General features: G+C 38.8%; 1 protein-coding gene and 1 pseudogene across 2 annotated transcripts in view; one reads left to right on the top strand and one right to left on the bottom strand.

Moving 5' to 3' along the window:
- LOC139475817 (synaptotagmin-1-like) overlaps nt 1-19,388 on the top strand; it is a 147,175-nt gene that overhangs the window by 29,021 nt on the left and 98,766 nt on the right. Inside the window, exon 1 of one of the 2 annotated variants that reach the window (XM_071259018.1) lies at nt 18,936-19,012. The exons of the other annotated variant lie outside the window; for it this stretch is intronic. The gene's annotated coding sequence lies outside the window, so the exon portion shown is untranslated. Of the gene's footprint in view, nt 1-18,935; nt 19,013-19,388 lie in introns of those variants that run through there. 2 annotated transcript variants of the gene reach the window in all.
- Nucleotides 1,709-5,434, bottom strand: LOC139475816 (uncharacterized; annotated as a pseudogene).

The following is a 19,388-nucleotide window of genomic DNA, read 5'->3' as shown; positions in this document are numbered from 1 at the left end:
ACAAAGGAACAATGTCCCACTCGTCTGCAGCTGTACAAAGAAACGTATTCGATGTCACGTGTCTCTGTGACAATCAAATATTTTGAAAGATATATCGTTTCGGGATATTATAACCCGTGTTCGTTTCTCACCTGATCACTTGGATTGTTTCAGGTGTTTTGCATAGGTGTCAAATCTCAATGGTCGGCTGAGAAAGCCCATGTGACAACTATTTTCATAACGTCCACAGTTCCTAAAACATCCATTGAGTGAGAGGTAACAATGATCAATCAATCAACGTATTATTAGTTATCCCTTTGAACAAAGTATGTTGTTTTTACATCGGCACTTCACGCCATGGTATGAGTGTATTCCCTTTGTTTTAGTAAACCTAGACATGTAAACACTCACTTTTGACATATCAACTGTGCAAGATAACGGTAATTAATCAATCAACGTATTTTCTGTTAATCCTTTGATGACTAGGAACGATCCGTTGATTTACAAAAAAAAGTAAATCAACTGATCATTCGCCTCTTGCTGGTCTGCCACGTGCATATTACATAACACACATTTCACCTCACTTCAAACCTGGATTTAGATTGAATAATTACCCCAGACACAATAAATGCCAAATGGGAACCTTTGTCAGGTAATCTAAGTGGTGTTACCACTAATTGTACCTGTAATAAATTCATTAACTGAGCATCAAGTGATTGACGACAAATACACAAGTGTAGGTTATACGAGAAAACGTGGATGACAACAAGGGAGTAGTAATCGTATTATTGACGCAATCCGAAATCCGAAAATGCTTTCACTGCAGGGATACTTTTTTTAGTATTAAACTATAACCATCTGGGGTATTTCCAAATGACGACATCCGATGAGCTCCGCCGTTCTTTTTCTCTGTTTGTTTAGGCTGAAGAAATTAATTAACATGCGCCCTTTGTCGAAATCTTTATAGATCACAGTTAACCAATCAGTGTTTATGCAAAAATGCGTAAAACAAATATTGCCTCCAGCCTCCAAGTTTATTTAGCTGTCCTTGCAGACGGGAGCCCAGTCTCTGGTCACGCTCAGTTGCGTTAAGTATCATCCGGGTACTCACGGGGGAAAAAACAATAACAAAGGCAACAACCAGTCCGGGGAATTGCGTTAGATCAGTGCCCCTTTAAATGATCAGGTAACACTCATGGCTGAAGTGTTATGCTAACATGTGGAATGCACTAAAATTAATGAATATTTGGCACATACAAGTACTTGAAATACTCTGTCCAATATCACTTTATCGTGTTAAATGATCAGGTAACACTCATGGCTGAAGTGTTATGCTAACATGTAGAATGCACTTAAATGAAATGGCACTTATTAAATGGCTTCAAAACAAATAACCATTTAGCACCTACAAAAACTGTACCTGAAATGTTACAAAAAGTACTTTTTTTCCACTTTCACTCAGTATCACATAACATGTTCCTCATGGAATTATGAGGTACACACCTCCTATTAAAAGCAGTCATAAAACAACAAAAGGATAACATACATGAGCAGAGACATTCTGTACAAATTCGGGCCAAGACTTCCACATCACATCAAAATTGGAAAATGTATTTAAAAAATAAGAGGTACCATTTCTGATTTCACACAAAAAAACACAGGAGGTAACATATCTTCCATCATCTGACTAGTACCTGCATGATTTACAGGTCAGTTAATGCAAAATGATTTATGATGTTCTCAGTTTTTTAACATTACATTTCCCCCTCACTGCAGCTTCTTTTCCTGATTGTTTACAAGATCGACAGATAGGCCTCACAGTGCTGTACATAGCCTGAAGTTCATGGATTACACTGTCATCAGCAAAATCTTCTGACCTGGCAATTCCGCAGTGAAAGCAAACACTTGGCAAAGAACATGTATTACTGGCATAGTATGTAGTCTCCATTGTGGACGAACATCTGAGACTCTCTTTCACAACTAGCGTTTCAAAGTATGGAGATGCTGGAGGAAACAGTGGTGACCCACAAGTGTAAGATCGTCCCTCTCTCATGCGGAGCAAGGCTGTTTTGTCTTTGCAGGAAGGTATGGTGTCTGAATAAACACATCTCGGTTTACGACATTCAACACATGTTACCGACTCTCGAACTTTGTTTGCAGAGAGAATTTTCCTGTTTTGCTTGTCTCTTATTGAAGACATGGTGACAGAACTCAAGGAGGGTCTAGCTGAATCAGTAGTGTCTGTACCATAGACAGAATGAAACTCTCCAAACTTATCTCCACTTTCAGGAGATACAACAGGATCTGGAATGAAATTCAATTGTTCAAACTTATCATCAGGAAGTCTTGGAGGATTGATGACACAATACCAACAATCGTCAACTCTGTGGGGATCACATTTCTTGATTTGAAAGATGTACTGCCGACAGCGACAATGGCGATCCATGAAGTCATTTAGTTTATCTGATTTCTCCAGATCTTTCTTCGTCAACTTGTTCATATCAAGTTTATCATCTATATGATCTTTCAAAATACCGAAGAAATTTTTCAACACTCTCATTGTTTGCAGCACTGTTTATTATCACCGCATCCCCCTTGACTTTAAGGTGAGAAAACCTTTCCACCAGTATCTTCAGAACTGGCAAGACGGCAGCTGTAAGGCCTTCTTTAAAAGCTGGATACCTAGAAGCAATGTCTCTTGCAGTTTTCATGGGTTGACACTCTCTTCATTTTCATTTCCAGTACCTCTGTCATCCGTTCCCTCTCTAAAGAGACATTTTGTAGTGCAAGGTTCAGAACAGAATTCACTCTTTCGGCCAGGTTTGCCCAACTGCCCATTGGTGCTCTCCTTGCCGTGATCAACATGTCCAAATCGAACCATGCAAACATGGCTATCATAGCCAATTGCACAGATCCGAAAGTAGTGCGGTGATCAGGGCCACCATCCGTGTACATTATGAGTATAGCTTTCTCTGAATTAACATCATCAGCACTGAAATGGGATTTGATGATGTTTGTTGTTTCAGCACCATGACGAATAGCATTGGACGGACTGATCACTTTGTCCTTTACAGTCACAAAGGCTGTTCCATTGAAGAAAGAATCACTGGCATCCTGTGGAATGTCACAGTGCAGAGCAACAGAGGGGATGGCCCGCACACATTATAATCATGATCTAATGCTGTAAGAGAGCTGGCAGTAGTACTGGAAAGAGAAGCATTATGTGGGCGAACACCAGTACTAACAGGTAATCCAGGCTCTCCAATAGGAACAATGGCTTTGTCATCAAGCCAAAAGAAATCAACATGCTCTCTTAATTTCACAGCAAATTTCTTCAAGTAGACCAACTGTGCAGCCACATAGTGACTATCCTCATGTTTTCCACGTATCTGTCTTGTTTGAAGTCAAAACTTTACATTGAAACGACCAGTGTAGTGGAATGCAGTCCTCGTCGTTGGATTGGCTGGCCAGAACTGCAGTCTCACCCATTCATTTTGAGGGAATGAGTACTTCTGGATCTACACGACCTCTCACTGTTGACACAAGATCGTCAATTGATATTGCATATGGAAGGTACAGTTGTGATCCATGTCTCCGCTCGTGGACGGCAAGGTCCCTTTAATGGAAGTATTTTTCAACTTCATCCCAGAAGGTATCAAACTTTGTACTGTCTGGGTTGCCTATTTAGTCTCCGCGTAAATCCCATGCCACATCAGGATCATTTAACTCTAACACATCTTCAACACGTTGATCAATCACAGCTTGTGCAGTGTTTTCAGCACCACTACTGTCATTGGTCAAGAATTTGTACATGTTTCTGAGAAGAGCTGGAGACACTCTTGTAGACTGTTGGTATTTTGCATAAAACTCTTTCTTCATCTGTCTAGTTGAATAATCTGGCAATGACTTGTGGACTACCCGCACAGTTTTAACTGTATTTTCATCTGACCTCTCGCTCTTATCACCTGGCAAACGCCATACAAAATGTATATTTCCGAGATAATTGCCCTGAAAGTAACTGTAATGTGCCACTGGTACAGACAAACTTAGATTGTCAATCCATGTTCTTCTCTTGTATCTACAGGTTGGAGGATAGTTGCTGATTTCCACAGGAGTGTATTCATCCTCAGAAGCCAATGTATTGTCAAGATCCGAATAATTCTCCCCCACAGGACCAACAGTTGCCTCAATAACTGCAAGAGAAAAATTCACAGAAGGATTTCTCAAAGGTGCATTAGCATTGTGTTGTTCTTTGGACCGCTGGGACTGTTGTCTCAGGAAGTCAATGTACTTTCTCATACACTGGACCAGTTGCTGAATATCTTGATAGAGTGTCTTAAATTTGTAGGTCCATGGCAGCATGAGGAGCTCAGACAGGGCATCAATATGCTCTTGAAGTTTTGCGACTTCCATCTGAAAATACAAGTCATCAGATGTTTAAAAATCATTGTTTGAAGTTTGTATTACAATCTTGTAACACTGCAGTTTCATTAAAAGTAGACAATTGTTCTAAATTTATTAACCTGTATTTATTCTCATCATGTCAACATATGACTTTATTCAATAATAGTTCCCTTGACCATTTGGCAAAACACATGCACACACACTGATACAGTATTAGTTTAAAAGTCTGGGTTTGTCTAAAGCAATTCAAGTTTTATACTAGCTTCAACATTGTATTATTAAAGGTTTTCAGGTGTCAAATTATTGTTCAAAATTTTCCTCAGAAATTGCCGTTTACAGATTTTGTTATGCATACCTTTGGTGGTGGCTTATGTGCTTGTACATGATCGAAGTAGCCTTCGAACTGTTGGAATTTCCCCCCCCCCCTCTCCTTCAGTTTACTGTGCTGTGCTGTGATGTACCATAATATTCTCTGAAGAGTCTTGCACACAGTTTTTCCTACTGAATCAACATTATTTGTTGTAAAACCAATGCCATGTTTGTGAAACATGTCGAGAATGTCATTGAAAAGTTTTCGATCGCCAGTTAGTTTGTCACCAGAATATTTCGCCGACAGCTTGTCGAACTTTTGAGAACTCATAACATCAAACGCTGATGTTTTCTGCACATCGGCGCTGTTTATTCTCGATTTTGCCACCACTGTCACATAATTTAGTCCAAAGTCTGCTAAAACTTGCATAGGTGTTTTAAGTTCGACAATATTCCCGTAGGAACCAGCCTTAGATTCTGTTGTATGCACCTCTTGAATAGAAAGTCCATCTCCATCGGCGATTGACGATACGACTTTCGTCGCCAAATCACCAACTGTGTCATCCAGTGGACTTTCCATGATTCGCTTTGATAAGCACACACTACCCTTCAGAACGCTTACGCTGAAATACTTTGCCGACATTGTCGAAAGACACCAGATAATAAAAGGCATTTAAACACCCAAACTGACACCCCATGTCCTACACATGGTCCTGGCATATTCAATACACGCTGTGCGCATGCGGGAAACACTTGTAATTGAGAGTACGCATTCGATTGGCTATGTTCGCGTGGAACGACCAATGGAATTTGCCGACACATTTGTGTAAGGAATTTTAGTTAAAAACTAGAGTTACTTCCCCTAACATGTATTCTCTCACAACAAGGCTTATCGATCGATGTCGGATGTTTGGTAGAATATTTAAAAAAAAATGATAGAATTTCGTTGTGTTTTTTTCCGATTTGGCGAAAAAAGGTGTCGGCGGATCCGTAATCCTAGCAATTAAATTGGTCTCGCCTAATATTAAAAAATTGTTTTTCCCAAAATACTGAATTTGCTAGAGGGGGGTGCGCATTATACTTGGGTGTGCACTATACTCAAGAAAATATGGTATACTATTTATTGTAAAATTTACAAATTTATACAATATTCCAATATTGAGTTATTTTAGTTGCTGCTTTTACTATATGTATTTAAGATAACAATAAACTCATTGCTATTGTCGGATATTTTTTACCATTGGAACAATTCGATCAGTTTCTGTTAAGGCCTCCCACGTTCTTATGACAGCAAATGACTGAAAACAAAATGCAAATATTGTAATAACAACTGACAAATGTTTTTATCAGTCAGGGTGGCCTCTTTGGGATGTAGATTTTCAATTCCTACTGCAGGACCCGGTTTTTCGCATGTGTGGGCAAAGTCACTGAAGCGGTGTAAAAGGACTTTGAATATCCTGTGTATTGGTGTCACGTGACTGTTAGCGCTTGGTTGATTCCCGGCCTTCATTACCACCAGGAGTCTCGTTTAGGTGTCCGCGGCCTTTGCGTTTAGCGGCTGAATGTGGTTACACGAGTAGACGTGTGTGTACTTGAATGTGTGTGATTGAAAACTGACGTGTTTCACTATCAGGATTGTTTGAAAATTATTACGTGAACTTCACGAGTTTAGTGGTTTATCTATTCATCATAGCACACAATGAATGGTCTATAATTCAATACGACATTCTTTAGATGTTGAGAGTTCACATAATGTGTGGTCAGTCGATTGGACCACACCTGCAGGATTCAAGATTTTGTTTTGAATATATTCTTTAACCGCTCCCACAGCACAAGTCTATGTTTTTTGGATGTCCGTCTCATATTTATCTTCATCATAATTCAGTTCTTAGTTTCAGGCAAATCTTTACATTGGTGCCATGAAATTGAATCTTAAGAACTTGTATATGGTACTGCTGCTATCGCAATAACATAAGAAATAGGAGTAGTGCACTTTTCCGGGCGCACCTTTTCGGATTTCAATTAACTCATGGGGCCAGCTTGAAGCGAAGCTAGACTTGGCCAATGAGTTAATCTTATTAGCCAATGCTTTACCGCCAGTAAATAGTGCTCGACAAGCAGCATCCGATTGTTTACCTTTATGCACATGCGCAATAGACATTTTCACCTTTTTTTCTGCAAGTCCTGAAGAGTTTATTCCTTGTCATCCAACCACATCCGTTGTCATTTCCGGACTGTCGAATCGTCAGGTTACGGAAAGGGGCGAGTGGTGACTAATGTCAGTATATGAAATACAGAACGCCCCCAAAACTTGTTGGCTAACACAACAACGTGACTGACTGATTATTAATCCAATACAAACTATCTATAATGAATGTATGTAGAATGGGACAATATCAACTCAACGTTGAGCATGTTGAGATAATAATGCAATTACCAGCTTGATACATCAAAGGAGATAGTCGCTTGGTTTTTTTAAATGACCGGATGTGATTAGGACCGACCACTGCAGCAGGTGTGACTTGTTTTGATCCTCTAATGAAGCAGTTATGAATGTGGGTGTACTTTTGAGGAATGTAACCATCAATATCTGCTTAAAGAAACAATAATAGCTGTCTGCAGCTTCACAAAGAAACTTTTGATGTCATGTGTCTTTGTAACAATGTAATATTTTAAAATATATATTGTGTGTTGGGATATTATAACAAATCCACTATGCAAGATAATACTGATTAATCAACATGTTTTGGTTTATCCTTTTTTATTGATGTTTTTTGCAACTCAGCTGACCTTTCCTCTCTTGCTGCACTGACATGTGCATATTACATAACTTGTAAACCTTTCAACACATCAGACCTGGATGTATAACTCAATCTTAGGCTGAATATACCCCAGGCATGAGAAACGCCAAATGCGAATCATTGACTGTTATATGTCCTGGACACCCTCAGAGGCAGGGTGAACGTTATTGAGTTACTTTGCATAGTCTTTGTCGGGTAATCTGAGTGGTTCTACAACTAATTACACCTGTTATAAAACCATTAACTGAGCATCAAGTGAATAATGACAAATACACAGGTGTAGGATTACACCATGAATCATGGATGACAAGAATTGAGTAGTAATTGTAGAATTGTATGCAATTTCAAGGGGATTCCCCCTCGCTGTCAACGAGGTCCTCCAATTGACCCCTCACCTGTCCAGAGCCCAGTTTGTTTGGTCGCTAATGCTAAATGGCATCTGGCGATTATGCAGGCTAATTAATAAGGCACAGGCTAGATGACTGAGAGTTGAAGTGTTGTTTCCCTTTAAGGTAAGTAGTGCTAGATATCACTCACAATATGCATATCGATCATCGAGCTCCATCATCGATCGATTAATCGATTGTTATTGTACCCCACTGTACACACATGGGCAGTATGGGAATAGAATATGACAGTGAATACTGATGCGAACACCAGTCCTTTTTCGCCTCTGATTACAAGTACAATAGACGATCCAGCAGTGGTAGAAACTGACATTTTTAGTCCACTAGTCCTTATAATGATAACATATAGCAAAACCCTTAAGAATATCAAATTTCTACTAGTCCTAATGATACCTTAACTATTGGGCAGTTTGGCAAGGACTACAGGACTAGTGCCAATTTCTAATGCTGTTGAGGTTACTTCAGGGTTGACTTTTGTGTGTTGTTTTTAGTCCTGTATGGAATTCCCTTCTTGTAAGCCAATCAGCAATGAGCAATACAGTCACACCCACATGAAAACCTACCCCACCACCACCCAATATGTTATTCCTGTAGTAAAGGGCATTAACTCTTCCACGACAAACATGGAGCTCTGTTCGATGGTTATGACTGATGCCGCCCCACACCATGACACTCCCTCCCCCCCATCGATCTGTCTGTACAACGCAGTCATTGTGGTAACGTTGGTAACGTCAACGCCACACTCGCAGTCGACCGTCAGCATTGAAAACGGGACTCATCAGAGAACAACACACCATGCCACAGACGCAATCTCCAATGACGATTTCTTTTCGCCCTAACACAGACGTTCACACTGATGTCAATCAGTGAGTATGGGTCCAACATACGACGTTGAGCACGTAGCTCAGCTGAGCAGAGACGTCTATGTACGGTGTTAGGGCTTATTCAAATGTTAAATTTAGCTCGTTTAAATCTACAGGTAATCTAGCTCTTCATTGAACAGTATGTTTATCTCCATTTTACCATGACTATATAAAACGCTGACTGTTTGGTGTTAGCAAGTATATTGAGTGAAGCGGCATGGGTTGAGTCCAGTGTTTTGAGTGGGTTGTTGATCTGAATTATTGAATCACCGATAAAAGCCTTTAAACAAAATATGGCACTGTATATGCTCAAACAGTGACACCCTAATTCTTCACTTGACCATGTGACAGGCATTGAAAGCACATCTGCAAGGCAACTTGGTCAGCTAATATGAGGCGGGCTCGATCCCCAAAAGAAAACTAAGCATCACCATTATGAGGTCATATCGCTTATTGTGAAGCAAAAGATATGAAGTCACAGTCGTATTTAGAAAAGTGCCAAATTCCAAGCTCTCTGTTGTCCCCAAAAATTAAAATACATTCTCTGTGTAGATTTCTTTCTTTTCATAACCTATAATTGTAGATGTAATACTTTATATATGCCAACTGACAATGATTGAAAAGAAGTACTATTCTATGAGTTTTAGCTTCTGCGATGATGTGGCTGTCAAATCAGGTGTTTTAATCAGAGGGGGTTTATTGTGATTTGACAACCTCCGATTGACCAATCAGAATCAAGTAATTTTCAAATTCATGTTAGAATAAAGTTTATCCCTGCCACTGAGAGTGTCTAGGATATACAGCAATCAGTGGTTTCCATTTGGCATTTCTTTACATGTCCGGGGTAATTATACAATCTAAGATTGGGTTACAAATCCATATCTGATATGTTGAATGTATTCAGCACAACGGGAGAGGAATAATCAGTTGAGTTGCAAAAACATTGATCAAAGGATTAACCGATTGTGCATGTGTTGAGTGCTCATTTAACTCAATGGATGTTTTTAAAGAACCATAGACATCATGAAAGAGCTGTCACATGTGCTATCTCAGCTGACCAGTGACACTTATGTCAAATAAACTTAGGTGATCAGTTTAGAAATGGACACGAGTTGTTAAATCCAAAAATGCTATATATATTTTAAGATATTAGATTGTTACAAAGACATGTGACATCGAACAAGTTTCTTTGTACAGGATATTGTTCCTTTATGTGGATATTGACAGATACATTCCTTGAACAAGGTAACTTTTGTTGGTTTTACTTATGATATTTGCATTTTATTTAATTCATCTGCTGTGACATCGAACAGAATCATTCTTGTTCATCTACTTTACCATTGGGAAGTTCTTAGATGCGAGACAGACAACACTAGGTCATTGTTTTCACAAGCCTTTTTGTTTGTACTATTGTAGGCGTGTATATGTAACAGTCAATATGTGTAAATCAGCCAATGTGTAAAATGTTATTCACTTAGGCAATTTATAAAATGCCTAAATAGATCCGTTTATGTTGCATTTTGGCTAAAAATTATTAAAATCTTCAAAAGTGCTTAAAATGTCATATTAGACTCATTATGTGAGGATTAGAAGCCAAAATATATTACAATATACATTGACTTCAATTGACATCATTTTCAGTCCCTGGGTGATAAAATTGAACATCAAAATGTTTGAAATTTGATATCATAATAAAATATATGAGTAAGAATAAGATTTATGGATGAACAGCTTCTTTATTACAATTTCGTTGATGTTTCGATGTAGGTTCTAACACTGTACTCCAACTTCTAAATGCCTCTCAAAGGAATAAAATATATGGCCAGTTTTTCAGTTTCCAAAATAACTGAAATGTTGTGTGAAAATTTCAGTCATTTATACTTTGACTGATTTTACACATTGACTGTAAAGCTCAGGGGAAATCATTAGTTTGTGTTATAAGTCAAAATAGTGAAAATGAAAATTGCAGAATACCAAGCAAGTGACTTATTAAAACTTTGTCACCATTTCCGATGCGATACCCAAATATGCCTACATTTCCTTATTAATTACAAGACAAAACTGTGTTTAAATATTTGTTGATCATAACACACCTTTATAATGTCAATAAAAATGGCAAATACGCTTATGCTTAGGTCGCAAACTAGCCAAAATTTCTAGGATATCATCCAGGTATCCAAAGAAAAAGATTCTTTACAAAGGTAACACTTCACCCTGCAGAATTACTCACAAATTGTCAGAGATGAGATACCCTTTAACATCCTGCGGATGGGACCTTGGACTTTTGTTTGAGACAGAATATTTTTGATGAACTGTTTTGTGTAAAACCTGAGGGAAAGTTTTCATGATCATATATCTCCTTTCTTTCCGGAACAACTTTAAACATAAAACAACGTTTTCCTTAAAAATGATTTCACATGAATGTCTTTGGTCCATCACATGAATATCTTTAGTACATCACATGTAGGGCTGTTAACAACGCGTGTAGGCTGACGTTGATTAATGAATAATTTGCATACTCGTATATGCAAGGGGCCGACGTATGGTTCTCAGTAGGAAGAGACGATGGCTTGCGGTATATACAGTTTTACTTTATACATGTAGATATATACATACAAAAGACACTATGTGCCAGGTCAGCACATAGTGGTAGTGGTTGTTGTCTAGGTGCCCCGGAGCACCCACCCTCTTTTTTCTTTTCCAATCTCTCTGGACCAAGGCTTATATATAGCCAAGATCACCTGACATTTAGTAAGTAATATATATAAATATAACAGTAATTCATCAGTGACATACTTGCACATCTCGTTCAGGATGGCAGACGGTCAATGTACACAAAAATTGGGATTAACAATTAGGATTAGCATCTTATAAATAACAGCAATTAAGTGTTTCAAGGCATATAGATGTCATGGCTCCAGGGTAATGAGCCTTTGCAATTAAATGTTCTTCAGATAATGGGTGTCGTAAATCAGTCGCTATGACATTTCGATGGGTACTCGTGCCCAGCAATGGGTTGGGTATAAGTGGACTTTAGACTGTTTTAAAGGCCTACACTACACGACAAAGGGAGATAATGAAATTTGCATTCTCCTCACAGCGATAGCCCGTTCGCGGAGCTGTCTATACTATCGCTGCCACCAGTCATAACTCCCAACTGTGATAGGTAGCCACAACCATGCTTGGAGTTGAACTCGCAACTGAATGACTGTTATGTTTACAAACAAGTGATGACTGTCGTGACGCCAAATATATCACTGCTAAATTACTTTCTTTCTTTGTCAATTTGTCATGTTATTGATATAGTAAGAATGTGAGGGAGAAGTTGGTTGATTTTCCGTTAGTCTGCAATGTCAAACCAATCTGATTATTAAAACAACAAAGTAAATTCATCTTGAAAACATGGTCAGTCATAAACCTTTTCAAAATGAAATATGATGGCATTCCCAAAGACATAAACAAAAGTTTAAACGTTACTACATTTGGGGTTATAGGGCAATCTTCAAGATTCTTGAAATGGCCCCGCCCAGAGAGTGTAGCGAAGGTGTCACACGCTGGAAAGGAGCTTGTGAAATTTGTTGAGAAGGAAAGATAAACCTCGGTAGCTGTACATAGGACTGTGGAAGTCCGATGAAATGGAAGAGAAATGTTCCAGCACATACTTTCTACCTTGATACGGCTGAAAAGAAACTGCCCCATGATACACAGAAAGACCATCTGACCTGGTGCATAAACATCTCCATATGAAACAAATCGATCTCGAGTTCCCTGAGCAAAGAAAAACACGGCTTTGGTACATTTAAACGGAAACCTCTGGATAGGAAATTATATATACCTGTTTAACCGGCAAAATGATGTATGTGTGAGTGGGGGATCTATAACCTCTAAGTATAGTTAAAGGGCAAGGTGTACATGACTTTAGTTTGACCCCCAAAATATGTGATGCCATGTCTGAAAAACATTCATAACGATTTGATGAAGAATGGATATGGTTTTGGTGAGATGAAATAAAATCCATACATTTTCATGTTATAATTATAAATGATACTCTAGATTGTAGAAGGCTGGAAGAGTCTGGTTGTATCCTATTTTCAAAACATTCCTGAACTAATTTTGTGTCTCAGTTTCTAAAATTACAGTAAAAATAACAATATTTCTCTCATGTGACAAGATTACTGTCATGTGAAACAAATCACATACTCACACAATGTTAAAGTTACTAAAGATATTAGGAAATAAAAAAATCATAATTTGTTTCATGTGCTCGTGATGATATTTTAATTAAGTCATTCTTCAAACTCTTATAGTATAAGAAAACAGGAGAGGTTTCATATTTTATAAATTAACTTGGATACTTGTCAGATACTCACTAAAATTGTATTTAGAAATTAAAACACATTTTGTGACTTGTATGGTTTATTAACTAAACTGATGACCAAGTTTGCTATCCATGTTTAATTTAAACGTGAAACCTCAGAAATAGGAAAGTGATGTCTATACTTACCACTTGAGATATTTTTTCATATTCACAAAATGCAGACAACAAAAAACAATATATACTGAACTGCAAAAGAAACATCACCCCAGATATTCGAGAAACTTTATTTGTCCAAACACTGTAAACATACTTTGAGACATATTAAGAAGATGAAACTTTGCAAAACTGATCATCAAGGTTGAAATTAAAGTGTCAAATGTTCTTAAAGTGAAACACAACACAAGTCCCTTAGAAAATGGCATCACAAGTCAGTATCTCGTGTGTCGGCCATGTGCACTGATGACTGCCATGCAACGTCGATACATGGAATGGATGGGCGGTTGATGAAGGCCATAGGCACTTGCGCCCACCCGCTGAGGAACACCTGACGCAGTTCAGCTGCAGTTGTCGGCCTTGGTTGGGCGTCATTCAGCCGTCTTTGAATCTCATCCTACAGGTGCTCAGTTGGATTTAAATTGGGACTGAGGGCAGGCCACTGCATGGTTCTGATGCCGTTCTGCTGGGGGACGTCTCTTGCTGCTCTCGCAGTGTGGGCACAGGCGTTAACATGCTGAAACTCGTGGTTGCAGCGATGTGCCAAATGAGGTATGGCATGTGGTCTCAAGACTTGATCAATGTACCGAGCTGCTGTGACACCATTGTCTCTCCCTGGACCGATGTTCTGGAAGGCCACAGGGCCGACCCTCTTTGCAAGAGCAATTCCACCCCACACAATGATGTTGGACCACCCCAAGTCTCTCCTCAACAGCACAAGTATCCGAATAACGTTACCCGCGGCGTCACCAGACCTCTCTCTGCCATCTGCTGTTGAGATACAGTAACGGCAGTAACGGCTCATGTCTGAGAAGGGAACTCTACTCCACTGCTGGTGGCACTAATGCTGGTGCTTTGTTGCCCACTGAAGACGGTCCCGGCGATGACTTTGTGTCAGAATGGGTCATCGGTGTGGCTTGTGACAGTGGAGGTGTCTGCTCGTCAATCGTCGATGCACGGTGTCCTCATTAATGTGTCGCTGGTGTGTCCCCATGGTCTGTCGAGCAGTTTCCTCAGCAGTAACAAAGCGATCTTGAAGATGCTGTCACACAATCTGACCTGATGTCGGGTAGTGACCCTTGGTCTTCCACTACGTGGTCGGTCATCTGTAGTGTTGGTGGTCTGGTACTGTTGCTGGAACCTGTATATGGTCCTTACGTGGACTTGAAATGCATTGGTTACTTGCCGGGCGGTTTGTCCAGCTTGCAATCGTCCAAGGGCTTGGTGTTGCTGATTTCTTGTCAATCTTGGCATGTGGTAACAATTCAATAACAAATGAATGTTATCTGATCTGGGTGGACTTTTATAGGGCAAGAAATGGGGGAAATGCATGTGCATTTCAATTTGCATGGAACTCAGGTGCATCGGTTTACCATGGCTGTTGCCGTGATGCGATTGGTTAATCGGTTTTATTGTGATCTGCTTTGTTTTTTTAATCATCAAATTTCATTTTTTCGGACAAGGTAATTTTAAATTTTACAAACTTTGACAATAATTACCCAGTTGATTAAATGACAACTTTTCATGCGATGTTACTGGGGTGATGTTTCTTTTGTGGTTCAGTATATATTTCATCTGTTTATCTTACTACTTGTGTTTGAGTGAGACTGGCTGAAAAAATACATACATTTTGCAACTCTACAATGAAGTGGCTTTTAGAAAACACTAAGTATTACTTAACTGAAAAATACACACATAGGATAAATTCACGGTCAAACATAGGCTTATTTTGCTCATATTTTTCACAAAATTTGGTAGTTTATTATTTTCTTTTTACGTTTTCTTTGATGTCAATCGATAACTGGTATAACTGTCAATAACTTAAACAGGGCACCCATCTTGCATACCTTACGTCCTCTACTGCTTCTTATAGCAACTAGAGGAATAGGACTTTCTGTTTTGGATTTGAAAATGTACAGCATTGTACAGTATATGTTTCCCAATGTCATAAGTCATATGTATTCATGTATATATACTATTACTATTAGCCTTTGGAAATGTTTAAATGTGTGGTGATTCTAAATGTTTAAGTATATGGTGATTCTAAATGTTTAAGTATATGGTGATTCTAAATGTTTATATATATGGTGATTCTAAATGTTTACATATTTGATGATTCTAAATGTTTACGAATATGGTGATTTCTAATGTTTACATATATGGTGATACTAAATGTTTACTATATAAGGTGATTCTGAATGGTTACTTATATGGTGATTCTAAATGTTTCTCATCGTGCCCATAAACTACTGATCAGATTTGACATGCATGTATTACTTGCTGTTCTATAAGTATATGAAATTTTGTATAAATGTTAGACCATGATAACTTGGTCTAAAAGCACTTGGTCTAATTATTATATGAAAACTTAGTATAAATGTTATATCATGATACTATTGTGAATGGCAAAATACATTTCTGTCTCTCCAGGCTGATCATTGCACATGTGAAATACTGAAAACTTGTGGCCCTTCCTGAAAATATAATTATCAGTAATTCTGATGACAGGTATGTAGGTCAGTCCATGTGATGACATTATGTAGGTCAGTCCTTGTGATGACATGTATGAAGGTCAGTCCGTGTGATGACATGTATGTAGGTCAGTCCTTGTGATGACATGTATGTAGGTCAGTCCTTGTGATGACATGTATGTAGGTCAGTCCGTGTGATGACATTATGTAGGACAGTCCTTGTGATGACATGTACAAAGGACAGTCCTTGTGATGACATGTATGTAGGACAGTCCTTGTGATGACATGTATGAAGGTCAGTCCGTGTGATGACATTATGTAGGACAGTCCTTGTGATGACATGTATGTAGGTCAGTCCTTATGATGACATGTATGTAGGTCAGTCCTTGTGATGACATGTATGTAGGTCAGTCCTTGTGATGACATGTATGAAGGTCAGTCCGTATGATGACATTATGTAGGACAGTCCTTGTGATGACATGTATGTAGGTCAGTCCTTGTGATGACATGTATGTAGGACAGTCCTTGTGATGACATGTATGTAGGTCAGTCCTTGTGATGACATGTGTAATAGTCAGACTCGGTCGAAAACGATCAAGACCTTCGGTTTTCGTCCACGTTCCCGCGATCGTTTGAAGTTTTAATAGTTATTAAATATATGATTATTTATTATTACATACACGTCTTGTGTGTAAAAACTATGTATATTGTACGTATAAGATCAATTAAATGTTTCATAGTAATATTTAACAGTTATAGTTAGCTCCAGTGATCGGCTCAAATAGTCCCGCGATCTACTGGTGCTTACGTCATCAAAAGTTGGGTAGTTCATTCCGAAATTGTTTCATGCTCTAAATACACTAAAGTAAATATATTTATTCCAAAATACTTACGTAAACACCTTCCTGGACATGTGATTGAGTAGATTACATCCATCCTAGTTAATGTCACGTCGTATATTTGGTGTTTAATCGCATTCTTCTCCCTCTAACTTTTGGCGTCTTCTGCTACATGTATTTCCGGAAGTGACGTCACAACGAATATAATCTCGTTCCAAATCAGTTGCAGAAATAACAGACTCAACGTAAGTTGTAGTTTTTGGCCAGCGAGTTTTTATAAATTTTATAATGATTCCATAGACTAGTTTACAGTTTTTGTAATAACAATTACCGTGCAGCATTATTGGCTCTGCCTTTGCGCATAGTAATTATTCTTTTTCGAGTCGATTAAATAGAATTTGTAGAAATTAATTATCTAGGATCTAACTGTCAAAACTGACAAGCGTTAAAACTAGAGTACGCCTTGCAGTTAGTTTATGTACAAATTGAAATTGTAACTATCATTATTAATAACAACAACAACAAGAAAAGATTTCAATTGACTTTTATTATTTGTTATAGTTTTCTTTTACATCCGTTTTAACAATATCTCTTTGGAAACTGACGGTTGGGATGGAACTGAAAACATCCTGACAACCACGTTTTCCCCTTACCCAGTCCTTGTGATGACATGTATGTAGGTCAGTCCTTCTGATGACATGTATGAAGGTCAGTCCGTGTGATGACATTATGTAGGACAGTCCTTGTGATGACATGTATGTAGGTCAGTCCTTGTGATGACATGTATGTAGGTCAGTCCTTGTGATGACATGTATGTAGGACAGTCCTTGTGATGACGTATGTAGGACAGTCCGTGTGATGACATGTATGTAGGTCAGTCCTTGTGATGACATGTATGTAGGTCAGTCCTTGTGATGACATGTATGAAGGTTAGTCCTTGTGATGACATGTATGTAGGTCAGTTCGGTGATGACGTGTATGAAGGTCAGTCCGTGTGATGACATGTATGAAGGTCAGTCCGTGTGATGACATGTATGAAGGTCAGTCCGTGTGATGACATGTACAAAGGACAGTCCTTGTGATGACATGTATGTAGGACAGTCCTTGTGATGACATGTATGTAGGATAGTCCTTGTGATGACATGTATGAAGGTCAGTCCTTGTGATGACATGTATGTAGGTCAGTCCTTATGATGACATGTATGTAGGTCAGTCCTTGTGATGACATGAATGAAGGTCAGTCCGTGTGATGACATGTATGAAGGTCAGTCCGTGTGATGACATGTACAAAGGACAGTCCTTGTGATGACATGTATGTAGGACAGTCCTTGTGATGACATGTATGTAGGATAGTCCTTGTGATGACATGTATGAAGGTCAGTCCTTGTGATGACATGTATGTAGGTCAGTCCTTATGATGACATGTATGTAGGTCAGTCCTTGTGATGACATGAATGAAGGTCAGTCCTTGTGATGACATTATGTAGGTCAGTCCTTGTGATGACATGTATGTAGGACAGTCCGTGTGATGACATGTATGTAGGTCAGTCCTTGTGATGACATGTATGTAGGACAGTCCTTGTGATGACATGTATGTAGGACAGTCCTTGTGATGACATGTATGAAGGTCAGTCCGTGTGATGACATGTATGAAGGTCAGTCCTTGTGATGACATGTATGTAGGACAGTCCTTGTGATGGCATGTATGAAGGTCAGTCCTTGTGATGACATGTATGTAGGTCAGTCCTTGTGATGACATGTATGTAGGTCAGTCCTTGTGATGACATGTATGTAGGTCAGTCCTTGTGATGACATGTATGTAGGTCAGTCCTCAATACTTAATCCTTTCTTAACCCTTTTCAGCTCCCCTTTAGATAAAAATGCACCTATTACAACCGCTCTTAGACCACAATTGATGAATGGCGTCAATAATCATCAGCTATGATGTCTTTTCTAGTGTGACGTCATTTTGACCTAAGTCACAATAAGATTTTAATGGCATCAACAGTGATGTTGGGATGAAGCAAACACTACACTGGTGTGTGAAGTGATATTTGCACAAGCGCATATATGATTTTCCTGAACTTGGTTATTTCTAACCTGATTGGTAATAAAGCCCATCATGTCTCAAACTTTAAATAAATAGTAATTGAGAAAAAGGTCTTTGAGTTAAAAAGACTGCATTAGTTTATAACTTGTAATCCATAGCTAAAGCTGAATAGTCACTGAAGACACATCACATTTTGACTGTGGCTGGCTCCTGTAGAGCTTATTAAATATGTGAATAGTTATAGCCCATCAAGTAAAGGGAGAGCACTGTTGGCTGACTGGCTGGCATCATTATTAATGCATGAATGAAGGGTGAGATTCCTGTGTGTAGACACTCTGCTGTAAAGTCAGTGTTACAGGTAAGTCATGTGACTGTCTTCCCATTCTGTGGTTCGAAGTGTTGGGCCACCTTGGGAAGTGGTAGTAATCGTTCCTCCTCTGTGGAAGTCAGTGGATGGAAGAATATGGTGACATTCTAGCTCAGTAATCATATGGGCAATGGCAGCTGGCCTCCTCACCATGATGAAGACCTCTTGGAGATACGAGGGAATTTTGTTATTCTTTGGCAGGAATTCCTCTGAAGAAACTAGTCAAACTTGATTGTGTGTAAGTTTCTAACAAATACCTAACTCAGTATGGTACAGTAGAAAGTACTGATTTTGACAACATATGTAATTTATTCAGCACTAGCAGAAAGCTGTCTGTATAAAACACCCATCAAAATGTGTCTGTTCC

Source organism: Haliotis cracherodii, unplaced genomic scaffold, assembly GCF_022045235.1.
Source record: "Haliotis cracherodii isolate W230 unplaced genomic scaffold, xgHalCrac1.p SCAF_3, whole genome shotgun sequence".
Taxonomy (NCBI): Eukaryota; Metazoa; Mollusca; class Gastropoda; order Lepetellida; family Haliotidae; genus Haliotis; species Haliotis cracherodii.
Note: the sequence above shows the minus strand (reverse complement) of the source record. Positions and strands in the feature narration are given on the sequence as shown.